General features: G+C 42.6%; 1 protein-coding gene across 4 annotated transcripts in view; it reads right to left on the bottom strand.

Annotated features, from left to right (window-relative positions):
* Nucleotides 1-18,110, bottom strand: part of LOC102784822 (partitioning defective 3 homolog B-like) — a 214,020-nt gene that overhangs the window by 5,952 nt on the left and 189,958 nt on the right. The window lies entirely within an intron of this gene.

Below are 18,110 nucleotides of genomic sequence, written 5' to 3' on the forward strand. Positions count from 1 at the left end.
AGAAAGGACCAGAGGTGATAAGACAAAGATGGAGTAAATAAGCACAGGTGGAGGGTGCGGGGATTACGCAAATAGTGCCGATGCACGGCAAAAAAAAAGTAGGAGTATTATTGAGTAATCAAGGCACTGCTGTCTGAACACAGACAGAAAAATCAGCTTCACATTTAAGTCTGAAGAGAAAATTCAAACGTTTCCTGATAGATGAGAATAATTTTTTTATGTTACAACCAAAATGACAAAAAGTGGAGGTCGTCTGGATCAGAGGTCCCCAACCTCTTTTGCACCATGGAGCGGGTCAATGTCAGACAATAGTTTCATGTACCGGCCTTTAAGGTGTCGCGGACAAATACAACAAAATAAAATGATAGGACCGAGACAAAAACTGTGGGATTTTGTAAATATAATAATAAACATGAATTCATTGAGTAATTGTGTAACTTTATTAGCAGCGTCCTGAAATGCACCAACAACACAGAGTAACATCCTCCTCTCGGGTCGCTATGGTAACATAAATATTTCTTTCAAAATAAGAGGCACAACTATAACATGGGAAAGACCCAGGGAAACCGAGTTAATGATAAAACCCCTGAAAACCATAAATTTCACACCCGAGCCTCGACTCTCGCGGCCCGGTACCAAACAACTCATGGACCGGTACCAGGCCGTGGCCCGGGGGTTGGGGACCGGTGGTCTGGATGACACGCGAGTGATAAAGGTTCACGGTGCGCCCGACTGTTCTGTCCACCGACACTTTGATTCCAACTCTGTGGCTTCTCAGTGGTCCCAGTTATGAAGTGCGCACTGGTTCGAATGGCTCTGTGCAGCTGAACTGACTGCTTGTGGCCGGCTCACATTTCTCTCTCACGCCTCGACTCCAAACCTTTGTTACTCCAGCAGTCGAAGACGGAGCTACTGGAGACCACGAGCGGGGATTTCTGAGGTTTACTTGTATTGGTTTTGTAAATGAAATTTAAAAACGTCGAACACACACACACACTCTTTGTGCTTTAATATAGGAAAAAAGCATCGTTTGAATAAAAGATTCATTCGCTACCAGTTAATGAATACTTGAAAAATAATATCGTGATCCCCAGTGTGTTATGAGAGTTTCCATATTGGGAACGGGGCAGAAATCCAGTGGTAATCTGTAGAGAATCCACTGTAAATCCGGTGGCAAGTTTGGAATTCTCCCTCCAGGAACCCAGTCAGCACCGCGCGGCAGCTGGGGATTAGGGAACGATGTGGATGGAACCCATTACTGGCATGCATACACACACCCAGTATGAGAACTAAAACACTTATGTAGACATGCACACAGTGAGAACATTTATCATCAACACACGAAAGAGGACAGGCGCGCTGTTTAAATACAGCCCGTAACTCCTAATCACCCCCCTCCCGAACCCCACGCACTCTGGAGGAGGCAAATTGGCACACAGCTGGAGAAGAGTTAAGACCAAACGAGGGGCTGGTGGTCTGTGTGTGTGTGTGTGTGTGTGAGAAAGACAGACGAGAGAAACAGATGTAATGAATGAGAACAGCTTCCTGGCTCATGCAACAACTAGTTTAACATAATTGAGAGAGTCATCAAACCAAAACGAGGAATTGAAAACATTCCAGGCAGAACAGCGAAGCCGCTGAGCGCTCAGTTTGAAGGGAAATTCAACTATGTAATACCTGTTTAGGGATGACTTCCTTAATGCTGTTATGTGGATAGCGCGCTCACAGTTACACGGGTCACATATTCAAAAGGATAATTGGAAGGATTTCTGTCCGTGTCTGACAGTAATTGGGAGTAATGTGATCCTTACTAATTCCCCGGTATTTAAGAGATTTCTGATGGATTTCAGGGGAAACAAGGACTTGTTATATGTCATCTGCACCTGCCCCGCTCTCTCATAAACACACACTTTCACTGACTCTTTCTAAAAGGGCTGCTTACAGCTGTTGGGCTGCTGCACACACATGCACAGAGTCATCTATCACGCAGGCCTGCCTCTCAGCAACTTTTAAAAACAGAGACAAGATGCAGCTTTGTGTCACAGCGCATTAAAAAACTCCTGAGAGCCAATGACAGCGCAGATAGATGGCCTCAATATAACCAAACACCGGAGCACAAACGGCAGCGGCTTGATGCGAGGATTCACAGACGAAAGCTGAGATAAAAAATAAATAAAGGCGGGCGGGGAGGCGAAGAGTAATATTTAAAGTAAGCGAAGGAGAAGTGGAGGAAATGAACTAGCGGAGCTTTAATTCAGTTATATCTTTATGAGTCTTTATAGAGCCGAAGCCTCGCTTCATGTCGATATCCACTTGAACGTGATTTGAGATTTTAAGCCGGGAAAGCGCTTCATATTTTCAAATTGCATTCAACAGTGTCAGATTCTTTGTCAATGAGAGTCGTGCTATTTTGACAGTGTGGTAATAAAACAGATTAATAGCTCAAATTGTTCTGCGACTGCTGTCGTAATGTCATTTCGTGAGTCGCGGCGAAAACAGAGCTGCTGTGGTTTAATGTTGCCGGAGTTAAACTAACTTTAACTTTGTTTCATCTTCCTAATGCGATACTTCATTATGAAGCTTTAATCACAGACACCATCGTCCAAACAATGAGGTAATAAAAGCTTAAGTGGAAAATAATGAAGGGCGGAGAAATATCTTATTATCTAAGGAAGGCAAGAGAAAGACGGTAAAGCCTGTTGATCGGAGGAGCGATGGAGGAAGATACAGGATTTCGAGTTGTTTTATTTTTGCCAATTAACATTTAATATTGTTTTAAACTGTTTTAATGTGTTTAGATATTGTGAATTAAACTGGTATATTACCCACCAGTGGGAAGGGAACGTGGCCCAAATACAGCTGCTTCTTCTTTGTAAGGCAAAAAGTGCCAAAAGCTGCATTTCCTCAGCTACATATTTACATTAGAAGGTTAATGTAGCTGCAGAGTGACCGTGCTGGCTGTGGAGTCTTTTCACTGTAACAAATAATATGGCACATCGACCAGTTTGAGACTGGGAGGAGTCAGTGAGGCTGGTGTAGTCCCAAGCCTGGATTTACATATTTATCCTTATATAAACTTTTATAAATAAATCAAAGTTAGTTACACCTGTCGTAATGACGACCGAAGCTCTGACTGCCTGATAATCCTGAAACCTTTAAGGTTTCTGTTTCCTTTACATATAGGCAGTGCCCCTCCCCTCACTCTGATCCACAGGGAGCAAAGGTCACCGCACACTTAGCTCAACAAGTGCTTTTACACATTTGTGGCATAAATATGTAAGCACACAAGTGCTTTAAAAGCCAATTATTTCACCTGTGGTGGGGTCCTGAGAGTAATTATGAGTTTCTGTCATGCATTGTTAGTTATTCCATGAACAAAGGCACTGAGATGCTGATACAGTACCGGGTGTACTGTGTGCAGTGGCGGGGCTGCAGAGAAATCTGTGAAAAACTTTAAACTATATTTACGCAAAAGAAGGAAGTGTTCAGAGCGACTGGCAGACATCTTTGTTTGACTAACTAAGACCACATGATGCTGCTGCAGGTAAGTCGCTGAGAGCCTGACAGAGACTTGTGCTGGTGACACAGTAAGATGTTTCCCTGCTGTTGGTTCAGCTCTGCCGGTGAATGTCTCTGAGCTGGTCTGAGGGTGACTCCTATGCCTCTCTTGACCTCTGACCTCTTGAAGTCACATGACACTCCATCAGTTCCCACCAAACACTTAGAAGATGGGGTCAAAGGCTAAGCAAGGGTACTGTGAACCAGGATTAGGGGGCATACCGTGTTCATAGACATAACACTGGAACGTGTGACACCATTTGCTAAAGCTAACAACCAGCTGGTTCACGTCTGGGTGACACAGAGCAAAAAGCTTTCAGGCGATTTCACTGATAAGTATTAAAAGCTGCCACATGTGAGCTTTATCATATCATTCTAATCACTAACCCACAAAATCTGTAGTACGTTTTAATCTACCGATTGTAGATTTCTACAGTTTTGTATTCTCTGATTTGTTTTGATTTCATTTTGCTTTCAGTTTTTATTTTTTTGAAAATGTTCGATTTAGTTCATTTTATTAAACTAGTTAATTTAATAAAACTCATATTAGTTTTATTTCTTTTAGAAAATGTTGAAAACTTTTTAAAAGCAGTGACTCAGTCTCGTCCTCATCAGTAACATTGTAACCAAACTAACAGATGCTAAAACGACTAGTTTCCTCTGTAGTTTTATTTTATTTGAATTCAAATGATTTTAGTTAAACTTCATGATTGTCAAAAGCTGAGCTTTTATTTTTTATTTAAGTTAACTAAAATAAATAAATGAATGTAGTTAACCAAAAAGAACTAGCCTCAGTTTCTGGTTTAGTTTAAGTTAACTACAATAATTTTGGTCAGTGACATCATGTTTTATAAACGGTGGGTTACCCAGAACAAAACACTTTATACAGCCACAAATGACTTTGAAGTGTTTCCAGCTTCTTTGTTCTAAAACAGAAAGTCTTAAAAATCATCACATACACATTTTATAACACGTGTTTGAGATAAAACCAGCAGGTCAAAAAGTCATCTTATTTCATATCTGCTTCCTAGATGTGATGTAGTGTAAATACAAACCAACTCCATGACAGCTTTGAGCAGAGCAGCTGTCCTCTCGGGTGTTAGAATTAAAGGTAAGCTGAGTTAAAAGTCTGCATGAAGCTGCACATCCACCTGGTTGATGTTATTTTCTCACTACACTATAAGCACTGCGCTGACGGTGAGCACAAGAAGAAGAAAACCTAAATATCATCCAGCTTAAAGTTGGTTGACATGATGAGCCCCACCCTGTGGCTACAGATCAGCATTAATATGGAGACATCGACACAGACGATATGAAGGCAGCAGCAGTGTTAGACTGTTTACGCCCATCAGAGGAGACTCTTCTGCGGTAAGACGAAGCTCGACTTAGTGCCATGTTTTAATCATTTATGCCGAGTCTTATTACAAAAACAACCGTCAGCATTTGTATTCAAATGTTGCATCGTTTCAGTGCAAAAAGAGGAAAACGATGCGAACACCCGAGGTAATCGTACTCCACTTTGAACGAGTCGCCGTGTTTAGTGACCCAAGTTGTCAGGAGGGCAGCTGAATGCAAATACTGAACAAATTTAAGTCAAGAGGTTGAAAAAAGAGCTGAAAATGTGCAAAATAAATAAATAAAAAGAAGACATTTTTTCACCGGGAACCGTTTTATCAACTAAGATGAAAAGGATTTATTTTGTTTCAGGACCTGCCTACTAATTCCACATATCCTGTGAGGACCTCGCATTCGAGCAAAATTTGTGTTAAGAGTACCAGCTGACAGTTTACAGACAGAGAGGAGACCGCCGAGGAATCACATGTTCATCTGTATGCAGAGGAAGAAGCAAAGAGCAAAGGACAGAAGGAAGGTAGATGAATGTAGAGAGGATAAGAAACCACGTAAACACAAGACAAAGAGACACGGCCACAGAGGGCCACAACAGACAGGAGAGGGAGGGAGGAAACGGGAGGCCAGGAGGAGGGAGAGACATTAACTGTTAAATAATGAGGTATGAAGGACAGGCAGGTTTTCCAAGTTTTAGTCGAGCAGCAGACAAAAGAAATTAAAAAAGAACAAGAAAAGACCTCACATCTAAAAACAAGTTGCTGGCTTCAAGTACGAGAGGCTGAGTGAGGCTTTTAGATGGATGAAGCTGAGACAAAAAACATGAAAGGACGGAAGAACAGGGCAGAAAATGAGAAGGGGGGAGAAGGGGAAGAAGAAATGTAAGAGAGGAGAGCAGAGGGGGAGGGAGTGATTAGGAATAAGAGAAAAAAGAAAGAATTAAACAAGTGCTGCCCTCCAGAGAGCCAGCATGCTGAAGGTCAGCATCTGCAGAGAATAATGGGACCCACTTGGGACACACACACACACTCTTACTTCTTCATGTTTCAATGAAACTAAGCACCTTTCAGGGGCTCCGATCTGTCTTTGCCAATAAATTTCTGTCGAGTGTGATTAATCCTCCAGTAAATCATGCATGAATTACATGCCAGTGTAGGAAACTAACATGATTACATTCCCCCGTGTATGTGTGTATGCACACAGATTTAGGAAATATGCCTCGTGTGACTGCGAATGTGAGATAGCGCATAAAGAAATGTACTCATTAGCTGAACTGATAAAAGGGGGGGCATAAAAAAGGCAGATGAAATGAGAAGAAATGGCCAGAGCAGGTTAAAAAGAGCAAGTGAAAGAGAGCCGTAACACACTGAAGCACTTAAAATAAAAAAAGGATGAAGAAAAAAGAGACGGAGAGAGAGAGGGGGTCGAATTAGAGCACAAAAAGTTTTTAAAAAGATGTCTTTGCAAAGAAAGAGAAACAGTAGAAAGAAAGAAACAGAAATGAGACGAGAAGAGGAGAGAGGAGAAAGCCATTAGATGAAAATGAGAAGAACTGAGGGATGAGGGCCTTCCAGATGGTAGGAGACTGTTGCCTCGGAAACACAGAGAGGGCAGAACAATGGGGATTTGGAGTGGTGTTTCGCATCCCATCATAATACCGCCGTGCCATTTGGAAATGGAGCGACAAAACTGCAGCCAAAAAACGAAAGAGGCTGACAATTTACAGCAGGCGGCTCCTCCGACGAGGAATCTGATCAACAAGTCAAATGTGCGACGAGCTGATGGAGCTGGCTGATGATGTCATTCACACCCGACGTTCGCAGACAGACCTCGTGTCATCGGCCGCTTTCTTTCGGACTCGGAGCTTCTGCAAAACCCGGAAACGCTCGTGATCTGTGGACTCGGACGTCTCTGTCCAAACCACAGATGAAACTCGTCGGTGGTTTATTCTGTTTCCTGCTCGGCTGTTTTGTTATGAAGCAGGTGCCATAGAAACACCATCTTACTGTAGATGTAAGAAGCTCCAGATGATTTTCTAAGAAGTTTGAGCAGAAAACACACATGTATGTGTTTCATACTTTGTCACACTTTCATCAGATTCTTTATTAGCACATTTTAAAAACATGTCGATAATCAGCATTTCATAGTGACATCAGTCATTTTTTAACTGTGTTTTACAATACAGAGCTTTAAACAGCAGTTTCTCTGTATGAATGGAAATAAATGTCAAATTATGAACAGCAGTGTTTTGTTTGTGATTAATTAGGTAACAAAACAGCTTCTAAAAAACACTCTTTAAAAACCTTTCACTCCATGTAACATGCCAACAACACAAAACAACGAGACTTCTGCACCTAGTTTTAAAACAAGTGATAATTTGTTGATGTTTACATTAATAATTTCAGAAAACGTATGATATAAAAGCTACATTTATACAGATGTACTGATGTATGGCAAACACATCTGTACATCTGTATAAATGCAGCACATCTGTATAGCAATATAAACATCTGCATACATAACTTATTTGTACATAATCTTCACATAACTATTCCCACCTTTTATTCTACCCTTATCTGTATATAATCTGCTCTTTGCTTCTGATTAGATGCAAATTATGTTTCATTACGCTGTATTTATACATGTGTAATAACAATAAAGTTGGGGAATAACTGGGGAGGTTTCTCGGTGGTATCCCTGCGGGCTGCCTTCAGACGCACCTACAGAAACGATGTACATGTTCACAAGCTGTAATATTAGAAGAAATGACAGCCCGAGCGTGGAGAGCCCGAGCTGGAAGTCGTAAGTCACGTTAAACGGTGCGATGCGAGCCTGCGGTTGCTCTTTGATATTCACCTGTGTAGCGGCCATAAAGACAGACTGATTACACTCACAGTGAAACGGCCGTGCCCATCTACGCCAGCCAAAATCACTCAAAGTAAAGATGACATTCAGTTATAGCAGGATCGTATATATAACCACTTACAGCCAGTATAGTGGCTCACTTCCTGAAACATAATGAAATCCATTACTGATAACACCGTTTCCCATTCAGAAAAACAAAACTGTCTTCATCTCCCATCTTTAGTTTCCCTCAGCAAAGTAATAGTTTCAAGCTGAAGAATTTTCCCCGCTGCAGGACCGCTGGGAGCGCGACAAAATTACAATCCACTAATTTGGTCCATGAAGAGCAGTTTTAAAGTCGTAAGGCGACGATCCCAGAACAGACACGAGTATGGTCATGTGATCAGACAGAAGAGATTCAGATGCACAGAACTTCACGTGAGCTCAAACCGCACGTGGACTCAAAATGTTGCACGCTGCAGTTAAAATAACAGAGAAGAAGAAAACACTTTTAATGATCGTTTAACTTACTAACATCACTTTGAAACTGGAGAATTCCTCCAACAGCGCAGGACCGACAGATGGTCAGCAGACTGTTGCCAGATGTTAACATTTCACAGCTGCAACAGTAAAAATTTATGAAGTGTGGTCCATCCTCTTGTTAACACAGAAGTAAATAATAATGTATAGGAAAGCCTTTATGTGCTGATGATATTCATGAATGATTAACCACTGCAGAAACATCTCTGACTCCACAGAACGGATGCTACCTCCCTCAGATAAGACGCGGACTCTGAAGAAAAGCTTCACTGGACGAGCGCAGCATCACTTAACCTCAGCTCGACCCCAGGACCCCCAAAATCCTCCGTCACCCCAGAAGTGTACACAAATGAAAGCACATCATACTCATGTCATACCCACCTGCTGGTTCTGCAACACATTATGGGTTATAACCCAACATCAGAGCATTTACCAACGAGCGACCACGTCGGGAAAGCTACAAGTTCGGAACAAGAAGGGGTCACGAGAGAAAAAAACTCCAGGAGGGGGAAGGAGGGGAGGCACACTATGAGAGGCAGGGTCTTTCTTTGAATTCCCAGCATTGCTAACAAACAAGCGGCGTCTCGATGAGTCCAGAGAAACACAGAAAAACAACTGGACAATGGAGTGAATTATGCAGCAGTTGTAAAGTGGTCTGGGAAACTCTTGGGCCTCGTTGGGAGGTCTCCTCAAGAGAGGTGGGGAAACAGAAAGAGAGAAAGAGAAGTGAGAGACACTCCTCGTTCATTTCCTTGTTGGGGAGAGGGAAATGATATTCAACAATGTCCTTTTCACCCCATCGTCAGAAAACACAAAAATGAGAAGTGGAGGAACGAGGAAGAAACGAGGAACAACGGCTGAAAGACGTGGGAAGAGACGGAGCACGATACAGTACAACATCTGCTTTGTAATTACCAATTATCTAATTATCATTATAATGAGGAAGTGACGGTCTCTGTAGTAACCTGAACAACAATTCTGATTGGTTCTTTTAATCTAATGAGAGTAATAACGAGGACAGATCGGGGAGGGCGTTTGGCGTCTGGGTCAAGGCTGGTTTCTGCACAGCTGAACTATAAACACGAATCTTTAGAAAGAGCAGGAGAAACATGCAGATTTATCTGAATACTACAGGCTGAAAACACCGTCGAGTAAGGTCTGTTCCCTTATATCTAAATTATTTTTAATAGGCAACTTGACTTTTGTGTAAAATATATTAACCATTGTTTGTTTTCTGCTTCATTTTTCTTTGTTTCCAGTATAGAGAGCAATCAGAGCAATGCAGATACAGATGAGTCCGCTGTGGCCCACTCATGGAAGGGATGCAACCTGCTAATGCTCACCATACACTAACTCTGATAGCCATCTACTGACCCCGGAAAGACTGAAACACACAGGCAGGTGCTGACACACACACACACACACATATTCATATATACACAAATGCATATACACGATTTTTTAAAACACCATATTATTTTATCCTGGTGGAGTCAGAGGAGGAAAAACGTCGGCTGGAGTCTGCAGCAGTCCAAAGTTATGGTGACCATGTGCATTATCGTGCATCACTGCATTGGAAATGGTTGCATTAAAGTCTGTGTGTTGTGACTCGCAGTCTGTTGCTGGCTTCAAAGTGACTTCAGTGCATTCAAAATAAAATAAAATAAAGCAGAATTCTGCTGTTTGTGACTGAATAGTTCATTTGGCAATCAGGGTCAATCGGTTTGTGATAACACACCAATCACAAATCTGCTTCTATCTACATATACTTAGATTCATACATAGTCCAGTCAGTAATTCAGAAATTCCTCCATAAACTGAAACGTAGTTGCTGGAAGACGGCGCTTTCACTGAAAATGGCGTCGTTGCTCAACAGCTTCGCTTTTATATCAGAAAATTACCAATTCAATTCAGTTTTATTTATACAGCATCAAATCACAGCAACAGTCGCCTCAAGGTGCTTCATATAGAAGGGTAGACCCTACAATAATACATACAGAGACAAACCCAACAATCATATGACCCCCTATGAGCAAGCACTTTGGTGACAGTGGGAAGGAAAAACTCCCTTTTAACAGGAAGAAACCTCCAACAGAACCAGGCTCAGGGAGGGGCGGGGCCATCTGCTGGTTGAGAGAAGGAAGACAGGATAAGAACCAGTCTGTCCAGTTGGGTTGAGTCTCCTATTGCAAACAGATGTGCTGCAGAGCAGTTAGACTGCTGACTGACTCAGATTGACTTTAATGTTTAATGTCGGGGCGACCGTGGCTCAGGGGGGTTGGGAAGCTCATCTGTGACTGAAAGGTTGCCGGTTCGATCGCCCTGCTCTCTCTGTCCTGGTCGTTGTGTGCTTGGGCAAGACACTTTACCCTACCACCTACTGGTTTTGGCCAGAGGGGCTGATGGATTCTGTCAGTCTGCCCCAGGGCAGCTGTGGCTACAACTGTAGCTGCCTCCACCAGTGTGTGAATGTGAGAGTGAATGAATAGTGGAATTGTAAAGCGCTTTGGGTGCCTAGAAAAGCGCTATATAAATCCATTATTATTATGTTTTGGCAGTTTTTCTGTCTATAAATTGGACAGTGATCAGTCAGTTGCAATGGACGGCAACCTGGTGCCACAACTCCATTCAATCAGTCTCCAACAGTAAAGAAACTGAACCACAAACTTGTCCTAATCGCACAGACACAGACTGACGTTCTGGTTTTACTCTCATGTGACTGAGCCGTTACGTGTGAGCGGCACAGAGATGGTGCTTTGGTTCACTAACATAAGTGTGCAGAGAAAAAGAAAGATGGGAGCAGAGAGGTAGAAGAAATGTTGAAAAAGAAGAAGAAGGAGGGAAAGGGGTAATTTCAGGCACATGGCAGTAGGAGAAAACGGGGGTTTTAAGTGAAAGGACACACTATTCAGTCCTTTCCTTTTCCAAATCCCTCAACTGTTCAAGGAAAAATGTGACAATTATGGGTGATATTTTGTGAATATCAAGCACAGATCATTAAGTGTCAGATGCATGCGCTGGTTTAAATGGGCTGCAAGTTTCTGAAGGATTAAAACAAACTGGATGAAGATCCTGGAATAAATACGACACACATTAACATTTGCCATTAGACTGGTTCAGCATAATAACAGCTAAAACACTGCATCATAAAGTCGGTGAGCATGTATGAATTTTGAAAGCCTAACCTGACGTGGCCTCTGTGATCTGTAGATTCACTTTTTGGGGTTATTCTAACCTACGAGGTTCAGTTGTATCTATTTGATCTGATTTTAAACAAGATTTAAAAGCAAGGCAGCGTCAGTGTTTTTGTGTCTCTTCCTCCCTGATGCTCGGGTTGGTGTCTAATCATGTACAGCTAACAATGCACTGACCAATCACAGCCCCCTTTGCGCCACCTTTATGCAAACTTCTCATAGTACTAAACATACATGAGGTTAAGCCACGCTCCTTAAAAGGAATGGCTCTCTAGGTAGCGACAGGACCACTCCAGCGCAGGTTTCAGTTTCTCTCATTAGTTACAGCACATGTTGTCAGATAAACGAATGCTCGGCTTGAGGAATCTGAGCAGCCCGAGAATGGATCACGTTTGAAGTAAAAGCACGTTTAATTAGTGCTTTAGTCTGTTTATCTTTTGGTAAATATCATCACAGTGAACAATTTTATGGAGTACCAACATATACCCTGAGCAGCCTCCCCTCCTATTTCAAGCAGTGACATTTGCTGACAGCTTGTTTGGTAAAGTGTTTGCGCTTTAGGCAGGGAAACATCATCCACTGGGTCATGTTTTAATTTTAGAGCCATCAAAATCCTGTCTAACAGCGCACGCACGCACACACTGACGTAATGTACTCAGTGCTCCGGCTGACTGATGTTCAGTCACACATACAGTAATTTATAAGCAGCCGCTCTGCTCTCTGGACTCACACATGCACACAGGTATACAGGAATGCAGACATTAGATACACACAGCCTGTCAGCTATTTCTGGGACAGTCGCAAAATAATATGTTTTCGTAAGGTCAGCAGCAAGGATGCAGTTTCCAAACATGATCTCGGCCTCTCTAGACGCTGAAATATCTTTAAAGTTAAGTGACAGCAGAGGAAGAAGTGCAGACGGTGAGGCTGAGGCAGAGAATCACACCTCTGACTTAAACCTCTGAAAAGGGAAACGTTTTCAGGTTGACTTACTTCAAATATGAGAGGTTTAATATACAATATTGGGAATCTTTCATGAGAGACCTGGAAGAGCAAGGGGTGATTCACACGAATGTAAAAGGCCAACTGATTAGCCATGATCGGTGACCGATCAACAAGCCTGTGATGATATGGCTCTCTTTAGCTTGTGTGTAGCTAACTGCATGGAGCAACAGGGGACATGATACATAAAACATTAAATACATACATAAAATCTAATGCTTGACTATGGTTTCCTTATATTTTCTAATCACACAGTAGTAGCTGGTAGGGGTGCAACGATACACAAAATTCACGGTTCGGTTCGGTTCGATACTTTGGTGTCACGGTTCGATATTTTTTCGATACAAAAAAAATGTTCATGCCTTTTTATTAATTTGTCATTTATTAAATTTTCACGGCACATTCTGCACTACATCTCTGTGCGTTCATCATTTGTTTGAAGCCAGCTCACCTCCTGCAACCACTTTTCCGAGAATACGAGCTTCTTTTGTGGTTCGGACTCCTGACATTTCTTTGGAGGTGGAGGAACATCACAGTAATTGCTTAAAGGAGCTTCTTCGACATCTTTAAGAGTTCTAAACAAATGTCTGTCCTCCTCCTGAAAATCTTATGTATGCAAACACGCGTTGCAACTTCTTATCTTGTGCGCGTTTTTTATTTTGACAGCGACTGCGCACCTGCGGACCACTTATGTGTAGACCTGGTTATTTAGCTCGTCATATTGCAGCCACAGAATTTCTTTTGTCCATGAAACCATAAAGCTGCACTTTCTTTTTGCCTTATAGTCTGATTTGTCATAACTTTTCCGTTTTGTGGTAAGCTTTTCTTTGGCTGTCACTTCTTCACCCTGACCTGTCTTATTTGGCTCAGCAGAACTAAAATATATATCCTGCTGCTTTTACACAGGCACTCACATAACACTCAGCAATTCTCTGCGCGATCAACCTCTCACATGTTTAAGCTTGCTGCGGGAGATTTCACTTGTCATGTTTGCATAGTAAGCTAACGATTGATAAGACGATGTCAGAGGAATTGGTGCGCAAATTATCATCACTCACCGATCAGTGCTGTCGCTCTCTATACACAGTTCACACAATTGCAAAGTGAAAGCAAAAAACAAAGCAGAAGCAAATTCAAACGCGATTTCAATATGTCACATATTGACAGTGGCTCACCGATGCCAATGACATAATTACCCAGCTACATTTCCGAAAGAATGCAAAAGCACAGACATAGATTTTTCCTTCCTACGATAGGCCGACGGGCAGGGCAGAGATAGAGTTTGGTAGCCCGACTGGAAAAATCGCTAGCCCCGGGACGTCGGGCTAGCGATTTTGCGAGCCCTGTATCTGATTGAGGAATCACTCATCTTTGGAAAAGAGAGTTTATTACAGAGAAATGGCTCTTTCCAAAATAAAAGCTATATTATACGCTTCTTCTGGGCTATATTCTCAGCAGCATATTAAACATACCAGGTGCCTATAAGGAGAATCATGTGCTAACGGCTGTCTAAATGACTCGGGTAAAGTCTGTAGCATGCGTGCTTGTTGTTTTTGTCTGCTTCCACTTGTCTTTGCACTAGGATGATGTCGGCGTAAATGTGCAGTCATATTCGTTGTGTTCCCACTAGTGCTGTCAGCGTTAATCTGAAATGAGGTTAACGCCACAACACGGCAAATCTCCGTTAACAGGTACCGCGGATTGCCCCGTGCGTGGGGCTGGACGGCCAACACGTTAACGAGCTAACTGCGCTAACACACTAGTTCCCACCCATGTAATTGAGCATTGCTGGCACATCCAACATACTGTTTCATTTTTGTCCATGACGAGCTTACCTTCAGGGCCATACGTCACATGAAGACCAAAATAGTTCCAAACGCCAGATCTGAATGAGGGTGAGGGAGGTTCAATTTGCCATGTTGCAAGGAGAGCTTAACTTCTGTCTCGCTAGCTTGCCCTGCGCTCAGTGAATCTGTGTTCGACTACTCCGCCTAGGCTGCACTGTCGAGCGCAGATCCACTGAGCGCTCAACACAGACAGCACCGTCAGAAGGAAAGTTGATAAAATAAATTAAAAATTTTGTATTGTTCGATACATATGCGTACCGAACCGAAAGCACTGTATCGAACGGTTCAATATCGATACAAGTATTGTTGCACCCCTAGTAGCTGGTACTCTGCTGGGGTATGTCTTGATGCATTCTCAATCATCCAGGAAAGTAAATCTCCAAAAGTTGATTCTGTTCATCTGGACGTAGCGTCCAGATGAACAGAATCAACTTTTGGAGATCTGCTGGGGTATCTATCAGTCTCCTTTTTACTCTGTAGCTCTGCCAGAGCAACTGCATGCTTGATTTATATAGCGCCACCTACCTGCAGCAAAGCTAATCGCTACCTGAGCACGGAAAGGACAACACTGCTGTGCATGTGCAACTCTGCACTGCAGCATGAAGAAAACTAATGTATACTGAGCACCCAGCACAGCTGAACTCACACACACAGTGATGTAGTCCATGGATATAAGAGGGATGGGTAAAAACGAATAAAGGCTCAGGCACACTAGGATAAAAGAACACCCACTCCGTGCAGCTTGGAAAAACGGGTGGCTTTTTGGAGTTGGTGACTGATTGCGAGCGGTTGCAGCAGCCGCTTTTGATTACAAGGCAACAGCTCGGGTCACAGATTAGAGAAGGTTTCAGATTCAAATCATACAACCAGGTTAACATCGATGAGCGTGTCTCATCTACGACGCGCCTCTGTGACTCGGTTCAACTGGTTTTACTCCCATATGAAAGTGAGGTAGCTGAGCACCTGTGCTGCCGTCCTGCAACAACTATGTCACAATTTCTGGAGGAATTTCTGAATCTCAGCTCTACGAGGTCCTGGCTGGATGCAACACATGTGCAATATTGTGCAGCTTCGTTGCAGTAATTCACTGTCTTATCACACACAGATTGCATTTAACTGCCACTTTGAGCCCCATCCGACTTCACTTCAGATCACAACTTCACTGCACACAGTCACAATAACGTTGGCTGCGCTGCGATGTCCAAACCCTGCTGTGACACTTAATCCCTGCTTTTCAATGTGTGACGAAACTGACCAGAAACAGCAGGTTAATTAACAGCTGGGGTTTCTGTTTTTTACTTTATCTGCTCAAAACACTAGAAACTGATCATTTATGTTTCTTTAAGAAAATGTCGATGTATGTAGAAATTCTTTAATTAACAGGTTGGACCAATTTCCAGATGTATTTTTATCACATGAGTCACTGTAGGGCTGCACGATTTTGCATAAAATGAGAATCACGATTTTTTTGCTTAGAATTGAGATCACGATTCTCTCACGATTTTCTTTTCCAGTATAAATATTTATTGTGCTTATTAACTGCACATCAACTTCGTAACAGTTGAGACTGAACATAAAAACAATAAATAAACATAAAAACAACTAATGTCTCACATTTTGTCATTGCCGCAAAATGTTGTTCTGCTTGAACTTCCGTCTCCACCGTTGCTGACACTGCGTGTATAGAGCAGGTAGTGCAACAATAGAAAAATAGTTGCGGGACGGCACTGTGTAGCGTTTGTCTAGGGTGTTGATCATTTTCCTAAATCCCTCTTTTTGCACAGTGTTGATGGGAGCCATATCTTTGGTCAGGTGATAAGTAATAGCCTCCGTAATTTCTTTGTGCCTGCGGGAGTTCGACGTGTATAGGGAAGCGCTGTATAAGGTTCCCGTTATTGATGTTTGGGTGGTTGACCGGGACGGATTTTCTCCTGTCACTTTCTCATCATCCCTGACGTGCTCTCCGTTGTTTTTTCCCTGCCAATTTTAGCAGCCAGCTTCTGTATCACGTGGTATAAGGCTCCGCCCTTGTCATTTGTTGAGCAGGAAGAGTGAGCGCTTGTTTTCATGCAGATTACGTCCCAGATCAAAATGCGGTACAATCGTCGACGTCTCTTTTTTAAAAAATTTTTTAAATCGTTGTCATTTGGAAATGAGATCGCACATAAGTATGAATCGAGATCGCGACTTTCTAACGATTAATCGTGCAGCCCTAAGTCACTGTAAGGTTTCTCAAAAGCACCAGGTCCTTGCTTCAGTTCGTCCGATGCAGTAATCTGTCAAACGGTCTTGGGATCGTTACCACACTGAAAGCTGGAACACTGTTGGAGCCATTCCCATGAAAAGTACCTCGCAGCCTCTTACAAACATGATGCGTACATGTAAAATTGTACGGCGCATGTGTGCGAGTGCAAACGGAGATGGGATGTACTGTATGTGAGTGAGTGTGTGTCCAGTTTCCCAAGGCTTTTTCAGATACCACAGCCAGACCTCAAAACTATCATCACTGTTCTCGCCTCCATCTGCCAAAGTCATCACCCACACAGACACCATCTCACACACACATACACACACACACACACACACACACACACACACACACACACACACACACAGAAGAGGTGTGAAATAGCCATCCTGCAGTATTTTAACAGGGGTGGGAACCCGACTATAAACGCTCTAAACTTCTGTCATTCCACTTAGCTTGCCTCGTCTCTCTCGCTCTTTCTCTGACTAACATCCCCACACGAACATTTGTTGGTCTGCTGAGGTGTCGTAGTCAGAGGCTAGAAGGAGCTAGTAACAACTAGTCTGTGTTTTTACTGCCAAAGTTTACACTTTCATTTTCACTTTAAAAAAAAGTTTTATATTTAGAGATGAGGTTATGATACACTGATACCCAGCCTGCTAAAACACATTACTGCAGCGCTGTTCATCTCGGGAAAGCAATGAGAAAAAATGACACTGAATAAAGTACGTGTGGATGAGTAAGACATCAGACATGAGCGGGAGGGGAGGGAGAAGGTCCCGGGAGGGGAGAGTCTGGGGAAAAATAAAATGTTAAGATAGCGAAGGAGCGAAGAAAGAGGGGAGAATTAAAGCTGAGGCCTTCCTGAAAGAGAAAGCGGCAAATAAAAAATAAGATGCTGAAAACCGGTAGTGACTGATGATAGCCGGAGAATGTAGTTTAGCTGTGATTGTGTTTCACATTGAGGTTAACGTGTTTAAATAGCCAGCGAACAGCTGCGCCTTCGTACATGCTCCCAGCAAATTATACTTTTTGCACAACTGCGGCCTTCCAGGGGCAGCAGGATATCTAGCTGAGTGAATCAGAAAACACATAATGAGAAATAAATGGAAATAATCTTTCAAGAATTGATGAATATACTCGGGAAGCTGCTATTGTTCTTGCTGTTGGCTAATGTTAGCAATATTTCATGCTGTCCAGGGAGCAAAACAACAAAATGCAGAGCAATATAATAAAGCACAGTTGAGTGTTTATGCTTCCCTGTTTTAAACGTGAGCAAAGTTTTCGGCGTCCAGAAGGAAAACTGAAGTCTAACACTTTAGGTCGCTAATAAAACACAAAACTATTTTCTTAAATCTTCTGATAATTTAATGTGAAATTTCATAGAAAGCTGTAGAAGTGGCCCAACAGCTAGCTCACTAAACCCGCTGACACATCGCAGGCTCTCAAAAAGCCTCCGAGCACATGCTGAAGTAACAGCAGTTTGATGGGGGAGCAGATCGGTTTCCAAGCCTGTACACAGCTTGTTTT

This window comes from Neolamprologus brichardi, chromosome 16 (genome assembly GCF_056152115.1).
Source record: "Neolamprologus brichardi isolate AB-2024 chromosome 16, ASM5615211v1, whole genome shotgun sequence".
Taxonomy (NCBI): domain Eukaryota; kingdom Metazoa; phylum Chordata; class Actinopteri; order Cichliformes; family Cichlidae; genus Neolamprologus; species Neolamprologus brichardi.